This window comes from Cylas formicarius, unplaced genomic scaffold (genome assembly GCF_029955315.1).
Source record: "Cylas formicarius isolate icCylForm1 unplaced genomic scaffold, icCylForm1.1 PGA_scaffold_1__22_contigs__length_36826433, whole genome shotgun sequence".
NCBI classification, from domain to species: domain Eukaryota; kingdom Metazoa; phylum Arthropoda; class Insecta; order Coleoptera; family Brentidae; genus Cylas; species Cylas formicarius.
In genome coordinates, this window is record NW_026844264.1 from 29,786,450 (window position 1) to 29,805,374 (window position 18,925).

An 18,925-nucleotide genomic window follows, 5' to 3' on the forward strand; every position below is an offset into this window, starting at 1 on the left:
TCAATGGTATGACGAGGACGTGGAGTATGAGTGAGTCATGCTGGATTGAAATTAAACATGAATGAGCCTGTACTTCCGTAAGTCAGAGAGAGCAAGTTGCACTGAGGAGATATAATTAGGGTTTTATTATGCGATAATTTGATTATCCTTACATTATTTACATTAGTAAAAGTTTTTCCATAAAAAAATCATAGTTTAAATGACCTCATAGTTCGGCAAAACATTTTACCGGGTTATCTAATTCGATTGAACGTTAGAGCTCCTTACCATCAAGCGCGAATCATCCTGTATAATAACAAGAGTTGTTATTTAGATAATTAGATATTAAATAGAGGGGCGCTAAAAAACTACATATATAAGTACACAATATATAATATATGTATTAATTCAGATTTAATTAATGGTTGTACACACAATTTTGCGGCGGCTTTCACTTTCCGCCGCAATCGGGCACAAGGTCGGCGCGGCACGGTTTCGGCAAAATTAAATGCTTAATTGTTTTTTGCATTTCGTATTTCCTTTTTGAAATAATCGAAATCGCGTTGCCGCCACTTTGCGTACACCGTGCTTCACAAAAAACTGCCCTGGAAATCTGAGAAGGGTCGAGAAAAAGGGTTATTACAAAAATTGTAGTTTGTTGAGATAGTTTTAAATATAGCACTTTTGTGCATACAGGGCGGCCGCAATTGGCTGCAGCGACATCAAATTACGTTTTTAAACGAGACATCGAAATGGTTTTTTTTTTTCACTTAAAATGGTACATCCTCGGTAAAAAAGTTAAAAGATCGAATTTGCTACAACTTCAATGATGATTTCAAAAATAATCTTTATTTTTGGCTATACAGTCTAATCGTACAACACTGACAAGTTTCTTAATAAATATTTAGCATCCAAAAATATATTTTGCAATTATGATGGTTAAAAATTATTTTTTCTCAGAAACTAGGAAACTAATCATACTAGAACAACTAATTACAAAACTTCGCCAATAAGCCTGATGGCTTCTTCAAAGATTAACTGAAACTGGAAAAGAAAGTTTCAGTGAAGCCCCCAAGAAGCCAACAGGATGATTGGCGAAACGTTAGCAAAGTTCGATTTCGAAGACTGTAGAAGTTTCTTATAAAAGAAACTAGCACTTATTTTCGACGTAAAATATCTCACAAAAAAATTGTTTTAAAGATATTTGAGATTATGTGAACGTTTGTGAAAAATCAAGGCATTTTTTAATGAGCTATATAAATTGATCAAAATATATTTAATTTTGAGCAGCAATTCCCACTTGTAAAGCAACAATGCAAATACCGAACATATAGAGATAGATAGATAGATATATAGGAAGGATAATACTACGAAATGAACCAACATTTTATAACACGTAAAAAATCGATGTTTTTCTATCAAACACCTCCTATATAATTACTCTATGTTTAGGACAAAAAAATTCGAAGAGTTGCGGAGAAAATCGAAATTTTGAGACAAATCGTAATGCTGCATGCTCTTAAAAAAATAGAAGGCCATGAAATTGGAAATTAATGACATTTGCAATGATAGGGAAGTCTTCATGTTAGTATTCTAATTTTGGAACATTTCAATCTAATTCGTTTTGTTTATTTATAAAATTGCCTTAGTATACAAGTTAAGAGCGACTAAACTGAAGAAGAAGACGAAGAAGTAAATAATCTAAAATCTGAAGATGGACAACATTGCTGAGAATAAACTATTAATTGTTATAACAATATACTTTTTTCTATTCCCGTCTGTAAAATCCCTAATTACCCACCAATCTAGCGTGCGGGAAGCGTCACTTACCACGTCACTTTCGTTTCCCATGAATCCGAGTCACTTCGGACATTTACGGTATTTTACCGCACTGATTCGGGAGCAATCGGATGATTTCGGAGATATTTCCCACGTTTTGAATTTTGACGTTTGTTAATTCTGATGGTCAGTGAACTAACGGTCGTAGAAAAAGTATAGTTCGCAACATGTTCGGTAAACTTTTTAACTCACTCGTTTATTAAACACTCGCTACTATAGATACTATAGATATATTGTGTATCGAAACACAACTTATTCATTGTTGTTTTTTTTTCTTTAATGATTGGTTTATACTTAACGATTGCTTGTTATCTATGTTTAATAACTATACGTATTTTTGATAATTAAAGCAATTAGATTGTTTGTTTCTAATGCATTTTGATGGTGTTATTTGATTTTATTCTTATTTATTTTAGTAAGGAACCACAAACAACAATAGCCAGGTCGGATTTTCTCTTTCCTTATCTCTGTTAGATTTCCAGATAGTATAGCGGCTATTTTTGTGCAGAACACGGTGTACATTATCTGATTATCCTTCTGCGCCCAGGGAATTGAAAAAAAAAACAGAAATCGGATTCGATTCGATTATTTCGTGAACTTGGATGTTGAGCAACGACGTGGTTGCCGAATTTGATTTGCAAACGTCGATAATTTTTGGAAACATTTTTGAAATACGTGCACAGCAATTAATTCACGCACTTGAAGCCGCTATTTACCGGTAAAATTTAAAATGAAGCTGAAATTTATCGATTATTTATTTATGTCTCTAAGTTTGTAAAATATTTATTAATATGCTATAAATATATATATATATATATATATATATATATATATATATATATATATATATATATATATATATATATATATATATATATATATATATATGTGTGTGTGAAGCAATATATATTTTCCTTCCACTTGACTGTTTTTCTGTCACAAATTTTGATTTTCAAACGATTCAGCACTTCTCGAAAACAATCAACCAAAATTACACAAATTTACTCTCAAACATATACGGTTTCCTATGCTTAAAATTAAAAAAATACCGTTTTAATGTTACGACACTGTTATCATCAAATTTATAAAAATGGTAGAAAATCAACTAACATCAAACATTTTAAAAAATTCGATGGACTGTTCTAAACGGTAGCACTTATGTTCCGCCCAATACAAGTACCGTTTAAATGTTATCATCAAATCTGTAGACATGTTGTAAAAACCCAATCTTGTTATTAAGAGGGTTGTGTTGTTCTAGAGCGCCAACATTGTCTGCTAACAGTTAATGATTTTTAATGAAAAAATAAAGAGCCGTTTGAAATATATTTATTTGATAAGGCAAACCTAATTTTTGGCTTTAAACATAGGACCTTTTTTCCTTTTTCATTTGAATTACTGACAACAAATATGACTAAAAGTGCAAAGTAGTAACAAATTTTATTTCGTCCAAAACCAAGAGAAGTGAAATAAATGTGTTTTAAGTTCTGATGTTTTAACTCAATACACATACTTTCTACATTTATTTATATTTTTCGGATGAATATAATTTGATACCTTTTTCACATACTTAAGCAACGCCCTCTGTATTTTATTGACCCAAATGCAAAACAGTTTCCGTTTTAAATACGGATAAACATGGATCAAAATATGATTTGATGGTATAATCACGCAAACTGACTAAACTAACCAAAACACAGGAACAAATGGCAACATAAATATTAGCATTCATACCTCCTCTTAGTCCTTTTCGTTGAAATTGACCACATTCTACCAGCCGAAGGTAACGGTAGGCACAAAAAATATTTTACAGCAAAACCCCACCAACGGGTTCATCACACCACGGCACTATTTCGAAATTTTAAGTAGCGTTAACACTTCATTAAATAATATTATAATTTTTCAAATAAGTAACGAACTCATGAATTTTCGAAAAAGTACCGGTCGCACTTTCCAAAATTTTGTAACAAAGTTATACAATTTAATTTTATCTGTGTCGTCAACTGAAGCCTCGGAAGGACAAATTGGAACAATGTAGCAGAGATAAAATTGCTTTAATAAAATACTTTAGTCGCTGGAAGCGATAAGATTGTCTTTTATCTGTTTTCGGAAACAAAGGCGCTAAAAACGATTTTTTTAAAACGTTCTTCGAGAATATGGAACGCCGAGAAATTAATCGATTTTTTGGAGGAAGAACCATATTGTTTTCGTATTCGTTCTATACGTGCAAAAATGTGACCCGTAAAAAAAAAGTTAAGAGATCGAATTTACTACTACCATTTGTGCCGGTATGAAAAAAGGCAGATGTGACACGATTTTGTTAATAAAAAAGCACTTTCTCTAATATCAGAAACTGTTTACAACTTTACACTAAACAGAATTGACACTATCAATCAAATGAAGAATTTTCCGTACAGTAAACCGCAGTCGGAATTCCTTCGTACTCCCTCCTTCATTATCAAGTTGCTAAATTGGTGTACTCTGCCGCATAAGTATTTGAATCAATTTGGTTAAAAACTCGCAAATAATGGTTTCCGATACACATACAAATGTGCAGCGGTAAAATGGTCTCTCTGAAAACTCAATTTCCGGTCGAACGTCGGGCCACATTTGCTCGCATTCGTTTCGCGACCTTGAATGACGGACATTAAAAATATTTTCGCTGGCTCAGCAATCCGTTTACCATCCCGGTATGAACGACCTTTTGTGTACTGAGCGCCTCGATGTGCGACGTTGCCGCCAACCTTTACTGAATTTCTATATACCCGACATTATTATGAATTCAACGATATCATTCGGTCACTGCGTAGAGTCGACATTTGGGATATATAACGATTACGAAGTTCACTTACTCATTTCGTGATTGGCGCTTACAAGGGACCACTCACCTGAAAAAAAAAAACAAAAATTAAAAGTGACAGATTTTTGGGCGAATGGTCCCCAAAGTCTTGGGAAACGCAATAAGAAGTGCAAGTGATTTTGATTGATGTGGAAACCATCAGAGAAACTAGAGATTCTGAACCAAATTGAAATGAATTTTTTTAAAGACTTTCGTATACAAATTTTATATCTCAGTGACGGTGGGTCCTACAGGATCGTCGTTGGTACAGAAGTGATCGGCGTAAAAAAAAAAAAAAAACAGTTTTTTGTGTGTTTGAACGTTCTCCGTTCCCGCCTTTTGGTTTTTCCGGAAAAACTTTGTAACCGTTTGGGATTTACCTCCTTTTTAACCTTTTTAACCTTTTAACAAGAACTTGTGGTGTCCCCAAGTATTTAAAAAAAAAATCGCGTGTGCAAGTATTTTTTTTAAATGATTTTTTTTTGGTTATTTTGGCTTTCAGAAAAATGTGTTTTCCTCCATAACCATTCACCCGATTGTTAAACTTTTTTCGTTTTATGCATTTTCGATTATATACAGGGTGTTTTACATATGAACAAAAATCTAAAAGATCTTGAAAATTGTTCTTTTCGGGAGTAAATTATCAATAGTTAATCAAAATTCGTAAAAAAATATGGCTAATTCGTTCAAGCAGTGTGATAGGCCGCATATTTTCGAATTTTGGTATATCACATACGCTGCTCGAGATATTTGAAGAAATCCAACCCAAACAGTTGTGAAACGGAGAGATAATAGAAGCATGCGTTTTCATGACAGTTTCTACGCCGATTTCAAATCGATTTAAGAAAATGGTTTTCAAATGCTGATGTTTGCCATCTGCCAATTTAATTCAATTTTATAGTCGACTATCGTTTTCTTTTATTGGGTTTTCAATCTACGTTCGAATCCAAAATTATTTCAGGATCGGATACAGATTAAAATCATTTCGAATACATCAAAAACGAACGAATTCTCATGAAAACGTAACAAACATTGGAATCAAAATTTATTGCCGCGGACTAGTTGGAATATAAAGCGAACGTCTGGTGTATTTTATTTGTAATTTCTAATTTTTAATAAATATGTCTACTTGTCGACGAAGTTGGTGCTCTTTTCTAACCGAAACGACTATATATATAGTTAATAAAATGGAGAAAAAGATAGGGGCCGCCTATGTCTTACTAAACGACTTTCCCAAAATGTTTATGTTTGAGGGAGCCCTAAGCATGACGAGACTAAAAGCGGGGTTTTCTCAGAAGGGTTAATGACATGAAAACGTTAAACCCTTAAGCCGAATGGGAAGAGAAATAATGTCGTCGATTTCAAAATATGTGCGTCTGTATATTACGTCTGGTTCGTCGGGGATATACAAATTCAAACCGAATGTGACGAAATCAAATAATTTAAAGAATTTGAAACTTTTCGAAAATATATCTTAATTGACAACAGAACTTAATTACGGTGTCCGTTAATGAATTATTTATGATGTTTATGTAAATGTAAACGCAATATCATTAACGTTAATAACTGTACAAATATAATTAGTTTTATTTATTTTACTTTTCCACGTTTGTTTAAATAGTTTGTTGTCAAACATCTGCTCTGCTTCGGCGTAAAAGGTTTCTCAATCTCGGACGTCGGGATATACTCTTTTGTGGATTTATTACAAAGCAATGAGCTACTTACTTAATTGATAACGCGATCGGATCAAGTTAGACCGATGCACCGTCAACACGTATAGGTAAATCCAAAAGGATCTTCGTATTAAGAAAAAAATTTTTTTTTGAACAGTCAACATATAAAACCATAAAAAAATTTCCAAATTTGAAAGGGGCATACCACAATCATCATCTTCTATCGCAAACGTACACTAAATGCATTTTATATTTAATGTATTTTATTTTATGTAGTAATAAAAAGTTCATGCTATCGGCTATAGCCGACAGCAAAAGTTTCATAGCATTTTTTAATTTTGAAAACCGAAAATATAATAATATTTTGAAAATATCCAGAACGATCATAAAAATATTCTTTAATTTATTTACTTCGTTTTGGTTGGGAAAATATATTTTTTATTAATTTGTAATATGCTATAAATGTCAAAAACTGTGTCTAAACAGGGCCACAAAAATCGACTCATTTGTTTTATGAAATATAATAAATACAAAATTATTCAAAATAGCGAAAACATAATATAATATTCCTTAATATTAATGGGCATCACTTGTTTTGCAGTTTTTTGTCCTGATTTCCTTATTGCGTCAAAATTCTTTAATTTATAAAAAAGGTTTTCTAAATTTTCATTGGTATGGTAGAATGAAAACAAAATTTATTTTCAAAAAGGATCTCTTGATATTTTTTTATGTTTATGTTAATTTTATGTTTTTTTCGCTTTCACCTTTTTTTTTAATCAAATTCGTATTCTACATCACCGAAAATTATTAATACAATTACTAAAAATAATTTTAAAAATAGCTTTACTATTGAAAATTATTAATTTATATTTTAAACGTTAGTATAATATAAAATAAAACACTCGCTCCGCTCGTGTCAAATAAACTCGTGAGTCAAATGCCGTTTACTGCACTTGTTGCATAATATACTATTATTCCGTTGTTTATAAGACATATCCATCTCTTTATGTCTAACATACACGGTTAAAAGCAGACTACAATAGCAGAACGCATAGGAACGATCAACGAATATTTATAATGGCAATTAGTAAAGATTTTGTTTGAATGGTACGAAATTTAGTAATCCGGTAATCTGTTGTTATTTTTATTTTGTAAAATTGTCATTTTTTTCGTGACGGTCATAGAAAAAGTATAGTACGCAAACGTTTGGTAAACTCTTTATCTCACTCGTTTATTAAGCACTCGCTCCGCTCTTGAGTCAATGCAGTTTACCGCACTCGTTGCATATTATATTATTACATAAATCGTATGGCTATTTTGACTCACACATCTTTTCCCATTATCAGCAAGAGTTCAAACTTTTACGATATTTTTTTCGTAGTTCTGAATGATTTTACATTATTCCATCTTTTTGTCTACTTCGTGTCTTGAAAGAAATTCTAATTTAGTGAGATTGGTGAGTTTATTTATTAGCCGCGAGAAGTTGGTTTGTAACGAATTCCAGATTACGGTCTGTAATCGTCCATCACATTTTTTTGTTAATTCCATTAAGTCCGACTGACAGACTGTGAAGACGATTACTTTCGATATTAGATTTTCTTTCAGCAACCCGCGCACGGTGACAAAACCGCGTTCCACGTCGGAACCACCCAAGCGGAAAACGAAAGCCGACGTTTCCTAGAATTTAAAATTAACTTCCATTGATTTACGAAGAAGAAAAAAACGATTTCTATTGTCTGCCGCTTTTCGAAAACAAAAGACGAACCGGCTTTTTCCCGCGTGGTTAAAAATATCTAGAAACTAAATACTTTTTTCTACTCGGGTGTGTAAAATACCTAATTACCCACCGATCTAGCGTGCGGGAAGCGTCACTTTACCACTTCAGTTTCGTTTCCCATGAATCCGAGACACTTTGGATATTTCCGGGATTTTACGGCACGGATTTGGAAGCGATTGGATGTTTTCAGAGATATTGCCTCGCTCCGTTGGTGTCAAATAAACTCGTGAGTCAAATGCCCCTTACCGCACTTGTTGCACAATATACTATTTCGTTTCTATTCCGAGTTTTTCCGGAAACATCTGCTTTTTATTACTTACTATTACTTTACTATTAAGCATTGAACCGCGCCTGCTTGTAATAAAACATCATTAAAAAGCGACCAAAACACACCAGGAATTAGGCAACTAAATGTACTACTTAAAGGCAAACTTCTATAGCATTACAAAATGTAATCCTAGTTTATGTCGATGTGTATTACGAAAACTTTTCAGATAACTCAGAAATAAATCTAAATAACATCAAAAATTATTAAAACTAACCAAAATCTTATTATTACCAGACCTTTAGCTAATGCATGAAGACCAAAAGATTGGTTGCTTCCACACAATTACTAATCAAACTGTCATCTAAATCGAATATTGAAAGCGCTATGAACGAATTGTGTACTGTAGATCATGAAACAGTAAAGTTGAACCCGTTTGGGAAATAAATCCACTGTACGCAGATCCTCATTTAAATGGAAATTTCACAAAACAAAAGAAAATAACAAGTCACAAGAAAAAGTACGGGGCGCCAATGAAAGTAAAAAATCAGTGCCATTGTGAAATTGTACTTATATAATCAAATGAGTCGAATATGATCCATCTGTCAAAAAAATACAATGTTTGCTCCACTTCTCGTTATATTTATATTTTAAAGAAAAAAATCTATCTGATGAAGCCACCTTAAAAAAACAAATCATATGGGAATAAAAATTGTCTCACTTTTACTTTCAACGTTTCCTTTTGCGCGAGCGTTATTAAATACGATCGCAAAATTAAATTACGCACACTTTTATAAATTTATTAGTGCTCGTGTTTAAAAGGAGCAACTGTACATTGAAGGAAATACTCTCTAATGATGTGGTAGAAAATTTGTTTTTGTAGATCAAAATTTCGAAAATATTTATTTATTTGCTTTAAATTCTTTTGAACTATTGAAATTTGAATCGAGAAAGCCATTTTGCTCTTGTTGCCCGTAAAAAAAGAAAATGTTCGTCACAACATTTCAAACAAAATATGAAACGCGGCTAATTTTTTGCGGCTGGCTGTTAATATAATTCGTTCTGATGTGGTGATAACATTTAAATTATTAACAAGAAATGTTTCAGTGAAACAAAGCCATTCAACACCGAAAGAAGGCTATCACGTCACGATAAAAAAAGGTGACATCAGTCAACAGTCACTGTAAATAAACATATCATCATAATCATAAATCATTACACCGCGGAACATTTTACACGCACTTTCAAGAAAACGTTTGTTTTATTTTATTCTCGCAAATGGCCTATAAAATTCAGAACGCAGAAAATTGGTTGTTTGATTATGGAATTACATAATAAAGTGTCGGTGGTGAAGGTAAAACTGCACACATCATGGTTTTGCTAGTGGATTAAGATTTTTTTTTTCTGGAATAGCGCGAAGTAAAAAAAGAGAAAGTGACCTAAAAGACAGCATGGGCCACTAAAAACAAAAAAGTCATATTGTCGGGGAAAAACGGATGGAAATGGTGCTCTCCTTTGGGAGCTAGGAGTTCTACGCGTTCCGAGTGAGAAAAAGTTAATTTAACACATCTTAAAAATAAATCGAAGATGTCGTTGATTGAAATAACGTTTTCGGAGTTGCGAGTTCTGCTAATTTGGAATGAGAGATGGATTAACTTGGGAGTAGAAATAGCGAGATTCAATAATAAGTGCGATGTTTCATTCAGGAATGGCTTGATGCATTATGGTGTTGTGGAGGACGTTGAAAGTCTGGAAATTGGCTGGGATGTCCTTGATTAAAACAAAGGAAGTAAGCGAATGACATTTTATTCTGACTTCTTATTGTTATGATTAAAAATTACTTAAAGTGAAGAGAAATTTTGCTGTCAAGCCAAAAAATTGTAGAACTTTTTCTCCATTTGGTAACAGGTTATCAATTCTTGCTTCAACATTTCTTTGTAAAACTAAAGGTAAGCAAATTTTACAACTTATTGAGATTTTTCACATACTCAGAACATTACCCACTTAAACGCATATTAAAATTGAACTCTAAATCTCAAAAGATATCATTCATATTAATATACAAACATCACATTGCTAAAACGTTAACATTTTTGAAAATTCAAACGTACGGTTTGATGCGTTTTCGTCAGTATCCTCTTATTTGAGAATACGGTATTAAGCTTGACAAAATGTGAAATAGAAAAAACTCAGAGGGTGCGAGTTATGGACATTGGCCCTGCTTGGTTGCTTTTTCACGTAAAAATATCACGAACCTTTGAAATTAAGAGAATACATGTAGGTAGCTCCCCCTAAAAGTGGGAGCTAAGTTAAGCACAAATTCAAATTTCTCATGTTCAAAAATCCCCAAATACCGAGTTTTCATTCAAAAATCGGCATTATTTAGGAAATTCTGCAGAAAAAAAATGGCACCCCGCATATCGAAAATGAAGCATTTCAGAACCCTTTTTAAGATCAGAATACAACTGGAGAACCTAAATGTATGAATTTGATCCGCTCTGTATATCGACAATATTGGCCTACAAAATCATGTCGTACGAAGCGATTACCGATGACGGTGGTATCGCTAAAACCGATTTCGAGCGCTGTTGCGTCAACGCGATAATATAAAAAGAAATGTCAAGTTGAAATCGCCAAACGATCGACGCATACCATCCGACTTTCACGTTTTCCGTTATAATATAACTGCCATGCTGCCACGAGTTGATTTTTTCGGTTTCACTTGCTGTAGAGCTTATACCAGGCGCTTCTTCACCTACCTCGGAGTATTCATATTTCGTTTAATTACGTTCCAGGTGACCGCCTTCGACGCAGCGGCAAGAAAATCTCCACTACAATAAAGAAAATCGCAAGAGGAGGCGGCAACAGTGTTACCGGCAGCACAAACATACAACACCTCTCCCATAATTTATTAGCCGGTTGGTAACCGGTTGAGTGATTAATAAGAAAATCGTGGTCGCTAGGCCCGTGCAAACTGGCGTAAAATTCTACGTGCCGTGCAAGTTATGTGATCACATTGTTGCAATCGGGAGCCGTGCTAGCAAGGGTATAATTTTTTTTTTTTAATTTTCTGGCAAGGCAGAAATAAAATTACTTTTTAAAAATTATTGTTTCTTACTTTTCTGCTATTCTATTCTATCTGAGATACGTTAGGGCGCTAACCACTGCAGAGTGGAGTCAAGTTTGAGTGCCCTCAGGTAATAGCTGGGGTAAAAAGAACAGGAGGAGGCCCTAAAAGTGGGAGCTAAGTTAGGAACAAATTCAGATTCAGAACAGATTATCTTATGATAGCCACACTCGAGCACAGAGTGCCTTGTTAATCCTTTTCTATGGGGGGTCAAGTAAAAATATAGTATAGGTTGGTGCAAAAAGTCATGAGCCTTTGAATTTGAAAGAATACATGTAGATACATACTTCCCCTTAAAAGTAAGAACTAAGTTAAAAACAAATTTAAATTTCTCATGTGAAAAAATCCCCAAATACGAGTTTTCGGCATTGTTTAGGAAATTCTGCAAAAAAAATGAGACCCTATATATCGCAAATGAAGCATTTCACACCACACGTTAAGGAACTTTTGACCATCAGAATACTACTTGAGAACCTAATTGTATGACTTGAGAAAACTTGAATTTGATTTTTATCCGCTCTGTAAATGGACACTATTGGCCTACAAAATCATGTCGTACGAAACTACCTATAGCAAGCTACGACGTGGTATCTTGTGAACCTTGGAGTTCTGATAGAACACGGATAGTTTCGAGCCTGGATCTGGCGGAACCGGTACAACACCCAAGAATAGCAAGGTGAGATTTGTTACAAGCCTGGTTTTTTCTATTGAGATGTAGACTCAAACAATCATCTGCAGCATAGGTTGCCACAGAATCTCAAAATCAAAGCGATCACAAAGGAGCCGGCGTGGCATCGAAACGTTGGGCGGATACAACAAAGAAATTCCTCCAGAAACGATACACCCTGGCCGCCCACATAACTGACGACCGTTGACCGATGGATAAGCATTGATCGAGCTGAAGCTGAACAATTAACCACAACAAATGTTAACGACGATAATGGTGAGCCATGACGGCTTATGAGAACCAGTCACCTTTCCAAGATGTTTTAGCACTCAAGAATTTGAACGAAACAAATGCTGTGTTGACACCTTTAGTTTTACTAAAATTGCGAATTGTCCCACTTCATTCAAACTCGTTTTTAAAGCTTCCATCATGATCTACGATTAACATAACATAAATGAAAAAACAATTCAATAGACGAATCCGGTCAGGTCGCCAACAAATTCCCATTTCGACTCATAACACAGTAATTCCTTTACCATTTGCCTCGTCTTCGCACACATGGCGCGACGCAACGCAGATGACGTAGCCACGTCGGCGAAGCCGACGCGAAACAACGAAGAAAAAAAAAGAAGGAAAATGCCCATAATAACAAACGATTCGAGTAATAAAATAAAGCTCGCTTGATGCACGCTCGTTGCGCACACCATAAACCTACATTAACCTGACTCGGTTCGAATCGGCCCGATCCGAAACATGACGAACCACATGCCGCACATACATTATAATTTAGCTGTTGTCGCAGTCAGGCGCGACGTTGACGAATTTCGTTTCGTTCGACTTTTGTTTTAAGACGACTTATTATTTTTTTTACTTTAAAACTTCTCAAGCTAAATGTTACACACAACTTTATTTACTATTGGTTTCGTAACTTGAGTTTGATAGAAGGAGAAACTAACTTTTGTTCTTAAGTTTAGGCCTTTCATCCAATTTTAGATGCTTTCGAAGGTGTAGCTATAAAAAGTTACCGTTTACACATTTCTTAAAACTATTCCCCACAGTGCCGCTACATATTTGTTGTCACTAGTGTGATAAGTTTTAAGTAGAACCCTCTCGTCAGACCAAAAAGTAGCTCAGGCAATTCTATATGGAAACTAACCAAAAACGACCAGACAAGTCAACAACACACAGGCAAATATATTTCTGCTCCAACCGTTCCACAACTTATAGGTCACATTTATATGCTAAGTTTTCACCGCGTTCAATACGAGAGGAGAATGAAAAATACGTAGACCACAGTTTCAAAATTTATTTCCATTCTCTCCGGCTTTCTGCATTTCTCCTCCACACCTGGATTTGGTTTTCTGCCTCTTCTTTTTCCTGCCTTCGCGAACTTTCTTGTATTATCTGTACGTACAGTTCAACATCCGTCCTTTCCCACCTCAGATCCGTCAAGTCTTTAAGTTCTTGCAGGAATAAAAAACTGTTGATATTACTATTGTTTAGTATATTATCATTTTTGCAGAAACTTCTTCAAAATTCTTCTCAAGCTTCTACTGCATTGCTATTCAATGTTCAATTTCATTTTCATTGGCACACACTAGACACGCGAATATTTCGACTTCAGCTTTCAGAGAATGAAAAATGTTATCTGCTGCAGAAAAGACTTGAGGCCGCTCGAGACGACTTGACAACGTCGCCGGTTCGTCAGACGGAGACTAAATAGCGACGAAGGTCTATCGTTTGGCCGCTTTTACACGGCGTTCGGACTTTCAAGATCGTCCGAGGAATCGTTTGTTATTGACTTCATCTGTAAAAAATACGATCATGCAAACGATGTATGTGTTGCGACTAAAGAGATAACGCCCAGTGCTATTTGTGTGTGGATACAGTACAACTGATACGTTCACGTTCTTATTCGATAAAGACGTGATCGCAATGGGTAATGCGGGCTGATTTTGGAGGTCTCCTTAATATTGAATGACGCAATATCTTTGATGTCTATCAGAGAAAAACTCTTCGGCGAAAACCGACTCCGGAAATCATACAGCAACGTTGAAGGAAGTATCGACGCTTAACAAGCTGGATTTGAGAGTAAAAATAACTCGCCGGTCTTTGGTTTTAGAGAACAATGACTTGGGAGTTGGCTGATCTCCAATACATTCTCGGTAATTTCGCGTTCCGTTTTTTAATTACCAACAATATCGATATACGTACGGCGAATTTCACGCCTGACCTAATTCCTTTCCATCGACCCAAACGAAATATTTAATTTTGTATATTTTAGACGTTGCAGACGCAGGGCTCGTATCGTAAACCTGCAGAGTTTTCCGTTATACGAACCCAAGTAAGAAAATAATATCTAATGATTTTTCTTTAAATTCTACTTGGATGACGAATAGGTTTGCTTAAACCGATATGCAAGAATGACAACGTGACCGGTATGTTTGTACAAGCGATGAGACTGATTTCTTGAAAAAATTTATTACAACGGAAATACAATTGCATATTGTCACAATCAGGATAACTTCCTTCTGAATCCCGCGGCGCTGAAACGGCATCTTCCACCCCTCATAGTAGTGCTGGAACTCCGATACTGGAATAGCTGACATCAATTGAGGTGATCTTTTAACTTCGGGAAGAGAAGAAAATCACAAGAAGTCAGGTTAGGGGATTAAAGAATGTGGACAGTCATAAGAAACTCTATTACTGGAATTGCTGTGTGACAAGAAGCACCCATTGGTAAAAGTTATGATTCTCCGATTAGCATCCGATTAGCATTGAGGAAGGAACTCCTTGTGAACGATTCTCCTTCGACTTCCTCATCACTGCTGCTTGAAGTGTAGCCACTTTTTGTTCTGGGAACGTTCCACAAAATGTCTTGAATTTTCGGACTCGACTGAAAAGGGCCTTTAATAGAATACAAAAAGTCAAGTAACCATTTTTGGGAATTTTTTCTCATCTCCAATTCATTGTCCCAAATTGAGTGTGAGTCAAATTCAACTCAATAAATATAATCTCAATTTTTTAATCCTGCAGGCAAGTTCGTTGGTTCGCAAATCAAACGGGAAAAATCTAAAACAGTTGAAATACCATGGGGATGCGCGAATATAAAAAAAAGTGGTGATGGACGATCTCGTCGGTATTGCTGCGGCTGAAAATGCAGATTTACGCTCGATTCGTCATTTTAATTGCTACTCCGAATGTCGCGCGAGTTTATTTATTAGAATGTCCCATCGACAACTTGATAAATACATTGTAATTTATATTGTTTAAGGCGGTATGCCTGCCATTCGGATTGCGAACCTTGAAAACGTTGGCGAAATTCTTTTTCGAGATCTTTTCAAGATTTATCGCGTTTAGGAACAGGCGCATCGAAGGGACGCAAATAATTGCGACTACATTGTACAAACACTGATTGCATTTATTTATCGAACCATACTTACGCAAGAAACACAAGTAAAATAAATATTTGCCATGACAACATCAGTTAAAATTACATTTTTCTTCTTTTTCTTTCTAAAGGATCAAAACGAATATTGACTTAACCTATAGCTTTGTTATTAAAAGAATATTTCCTATAATCACTTATTTTGCTTTAACATTTTTTGTGGCACAGCAAAGTTAAATCAGTAAAAAACAGTTCTACTTTTATCTCGAGCAAGTAATTTCAAATGATTGAGAATATCCGCACAGTCATGATCGACAATGAGTGTTAAATTTTATCTGTAATTACAATATCTAAAAACTTATGTCGAACACTTTCCCGCATACAGCTGTATAAATTTGAAACTGTGGTATTCATATAATTGAGCTCACTGCTTGACATTGCTTCGCTGATTATTAAGAATAATTAAGATCATCCAAAAACAATAAAAACCTCGCAATTGTTCCAGTGGTCCTTAAGATTATTAACATTACAAATTTATCATCCAACCAGAGCCTAACCTAGCTATCTTAGATATAATATGTTGATTACTTATATTGATCTGCACCTTAATTATCCTAGAACAGTCGATCATTAGGACCTTAGAAACAATACGAAGAAGTGATTTTTATGGGGTCTGCAACATATTTATCCTTGTGCACTTAGGCTGGGTTGTTTGAAACTGCTCGTGCAGGAATAATCGAAAACTGGATGTCTGACTTGACGACTGCATAAAATTTCACTGTTTTTCAAGGAAATAAGTAGACCAGCAGCACCATAACCATCGTTATAACAACTCTTCTCTAAATCATAACTCGATCGTGTCAGGACTAGTTATGAGCAAAATGTCAAAGTCGCTGCCTTCAATAAAGAAACTATGCATCGAGTGACGAACGAAAGCTATGGTCAAAGGAAAATAATAAGTAACAGGAGGATATAATATGACGGGAGATGACAAAGGGTCCGTTCAGCCCGTTTCATCCAAATGAAATTGTTTGTTTAATCCACTCAGCCTTTAACGGCGCTGTTGATGTTTTATAAATATTTACGTCTTTAGAATAACATAAATTTGATTTTTTTGCGAAACGTGAGAGCTCTTGATTAACGCCCTCCAAATAACAACTGCAACCGCAACATATAAAATTGGATTTGAAATCGAAATTAGTTTTATATAAACGAAACCCAATGCGTTTAAACAGTTGTCACTAGCCAAGCAGACCAAAGCCGGCGTCCCCCTTTTTCAAACCAATGACGGTCTTGCAGTCGTCTAGTAAACTATCCCATTTACAATTCTTCGAAATATTTCAATAAGCGCGGTCTACATTTTTTGGTTACGGAGCAAATTGGCTATAAATCCGAGCGCGAACATAATCTCTTTTTATCTCCGGAATAAGAACCCAACCGCAAAATAATAGAACCCCGGAGAGTAGATCGCGCGACTGTGGAATGCGCCGTCGGAACAAAAAGTGTTCTCGGCCTCAAACCATCGTTCACCTTGAACGAGATCAAAAACAAATAAATTCTATTTCGTTGCAAATCGATCGTATTACATATCCATAGAAGTTAGCCCGGTCTCCAATGTAACCAAAACTTTTCACATATCCCAATACCGCCAAAGGAAATTGCTCGCATCATCATCATCTCTTTATTCTAGTTTGATAAAAGATAAAATGAAACGACAACGGAATGAATATGGTTCGAAGTATCACTTACACTTTCTTGAGGGCTTCCAAGTTTCTGATTGCGTCCATACCTTTTACCTTCCTCAGTTATCGAAAGTCTGTGATTAGGTAGCCATGACGTTCTGAGTTCCAATGTTTTAATTATGAATTATATTTCCGGTGAACTTTTTTTGAATATAAATATTAGGCATTCCTAAATATAGACTGCATACACAGTCATTACTGGTAATTATTTAATGTTGCCTCAATAACAGTCCTTGTTCTTCCTTTAGGGTTCCATTCTCATAATTTTACAACAACAGCTGGAAGTTGGACATAACCGTTGCTACATTTGTTCATTGCAGTTTCCAGTAACGCAGGGACAATACATAATGAGTTATTATTTCTTTTGATATTGTTTTAAGCTCCGAATAGCAAGGAAAAACAATCCTTCCATCAAAAAAATCAACTCCGCTGCAATTTCTTGGTCCTTAAAAAACAAGATGCAAAACAAACGTTTTGCAATGCGCTCGGAATATGTAACAAACAAAAATCTAAATCGCCAATATCGCTTTGCTCCCCGCCGCCCGGTCTATTGGCAACACTGCCTCTACGACGTTTTGGCCCAGTGCCAAATGGTTGTTTGTTGCCAAGCTCGAGCTTAGACCAAAACCCGTTCCCCACGAACAATTCTAATATTCCGGTTCGTTCGAAAAACAATCTATAGCAATCTGACACGCTCCGAAGCCGACCATCCGAAGAATTTTTTATTTCGTTTTCGTCCGTCTAATTTTGTATGAGACACGACAGCATATAAAACTGTATACGCAGATTTAATTGCTTTGCTTACTGGGTTATTCCCGATATTACTTCTGAGTCGAGATTTTATATCCACGCAAATCCAGTTAAATTCGCACAAAGCTGACTGTAACTAACATGATGGCGAATTGAAGTAGTATATCAGACCAATTTGCAACGAATGTGTGCGTTACTGCGTCGTTATAGGCGAACGTATCTGTAATTGCCAATTTTGCCAATTACCAAGAAATACTAAAGCTCCGGTGTTACGTATAAATATACGCAACTTAACTCTGTCGAAGATTTTCCATCAATAAAGGAAAAGTACATATCTTAAAAATTAAAATCAAATTATAAACTTGAAATTCATCACGTACAATTTTAATTTCGGTCCGCGCTTAATTAACGTTTACAGCAAAAGAAAATTTCCTTTCCTTTCAAAATACTGCTCCAACTCGTTCGTAATCTCTTTACAATCCCTCTAGAGACTCTACTTTCTCGTGCATAAAAGACAAAATTAAAATATATATTATTTCGAATGTTGCAAGGATCCCTGCCCAAAAACACCTTAGCAAGCTTATCATCATATTAAAGTTAAACCACAATGCCATGTGTATTCCTCATGTTTAGGAAGTGTAAATATACGTACCAAATGTATAAAAAAAAACACTCTTTTGAAGTAAGTCTGTACAATCCTATGTCACATTGTGTGTCTATCGAAATGTAATGTAGGGAGGTAATGGTTTGTAATGAGAAGGGTTGTAAACATACTCCATCTGGCCCAATTTGCCACGTGAAAAATATTTCAAGTGATATATGGATTCTAAATCAAAATTTAACGTCATTTTGTAACGACCAGACATTTTGTTTATCAACAAA

The 18,925-nt window shown here is 35.1% G+C and overlaps 1 protein-coding gene across 8 annotated transcripts in view; it reads right to left on the reverse strand.

Annotated features, from left to right (window-relative positions):
• The window catches only part of LOC132696590 (nuclear receptor coactivator 3-like), a 292,746-nt gene that overhangs the window by 68,885 nt on the left and 204,936 nt on the right, over positions 1 to 18,925 (reverse strand). The window contains exon 1 of one of the 8 annotated variants that reach the window (XM_060661510.1): positions 4,668 to 4,703. The exons of the other annotated variants lie outside the window; for them this stretch is intronic. The gene's annotated coding sequence lies outside the window, so the exon portion shown is untranslated. Of the gene's footprint in view, positions 1 to 4,667; positions 4,704 to 18,925 lie in introns of those variants that run through there. 8 annotated transcript variants of the gene reach the window in all.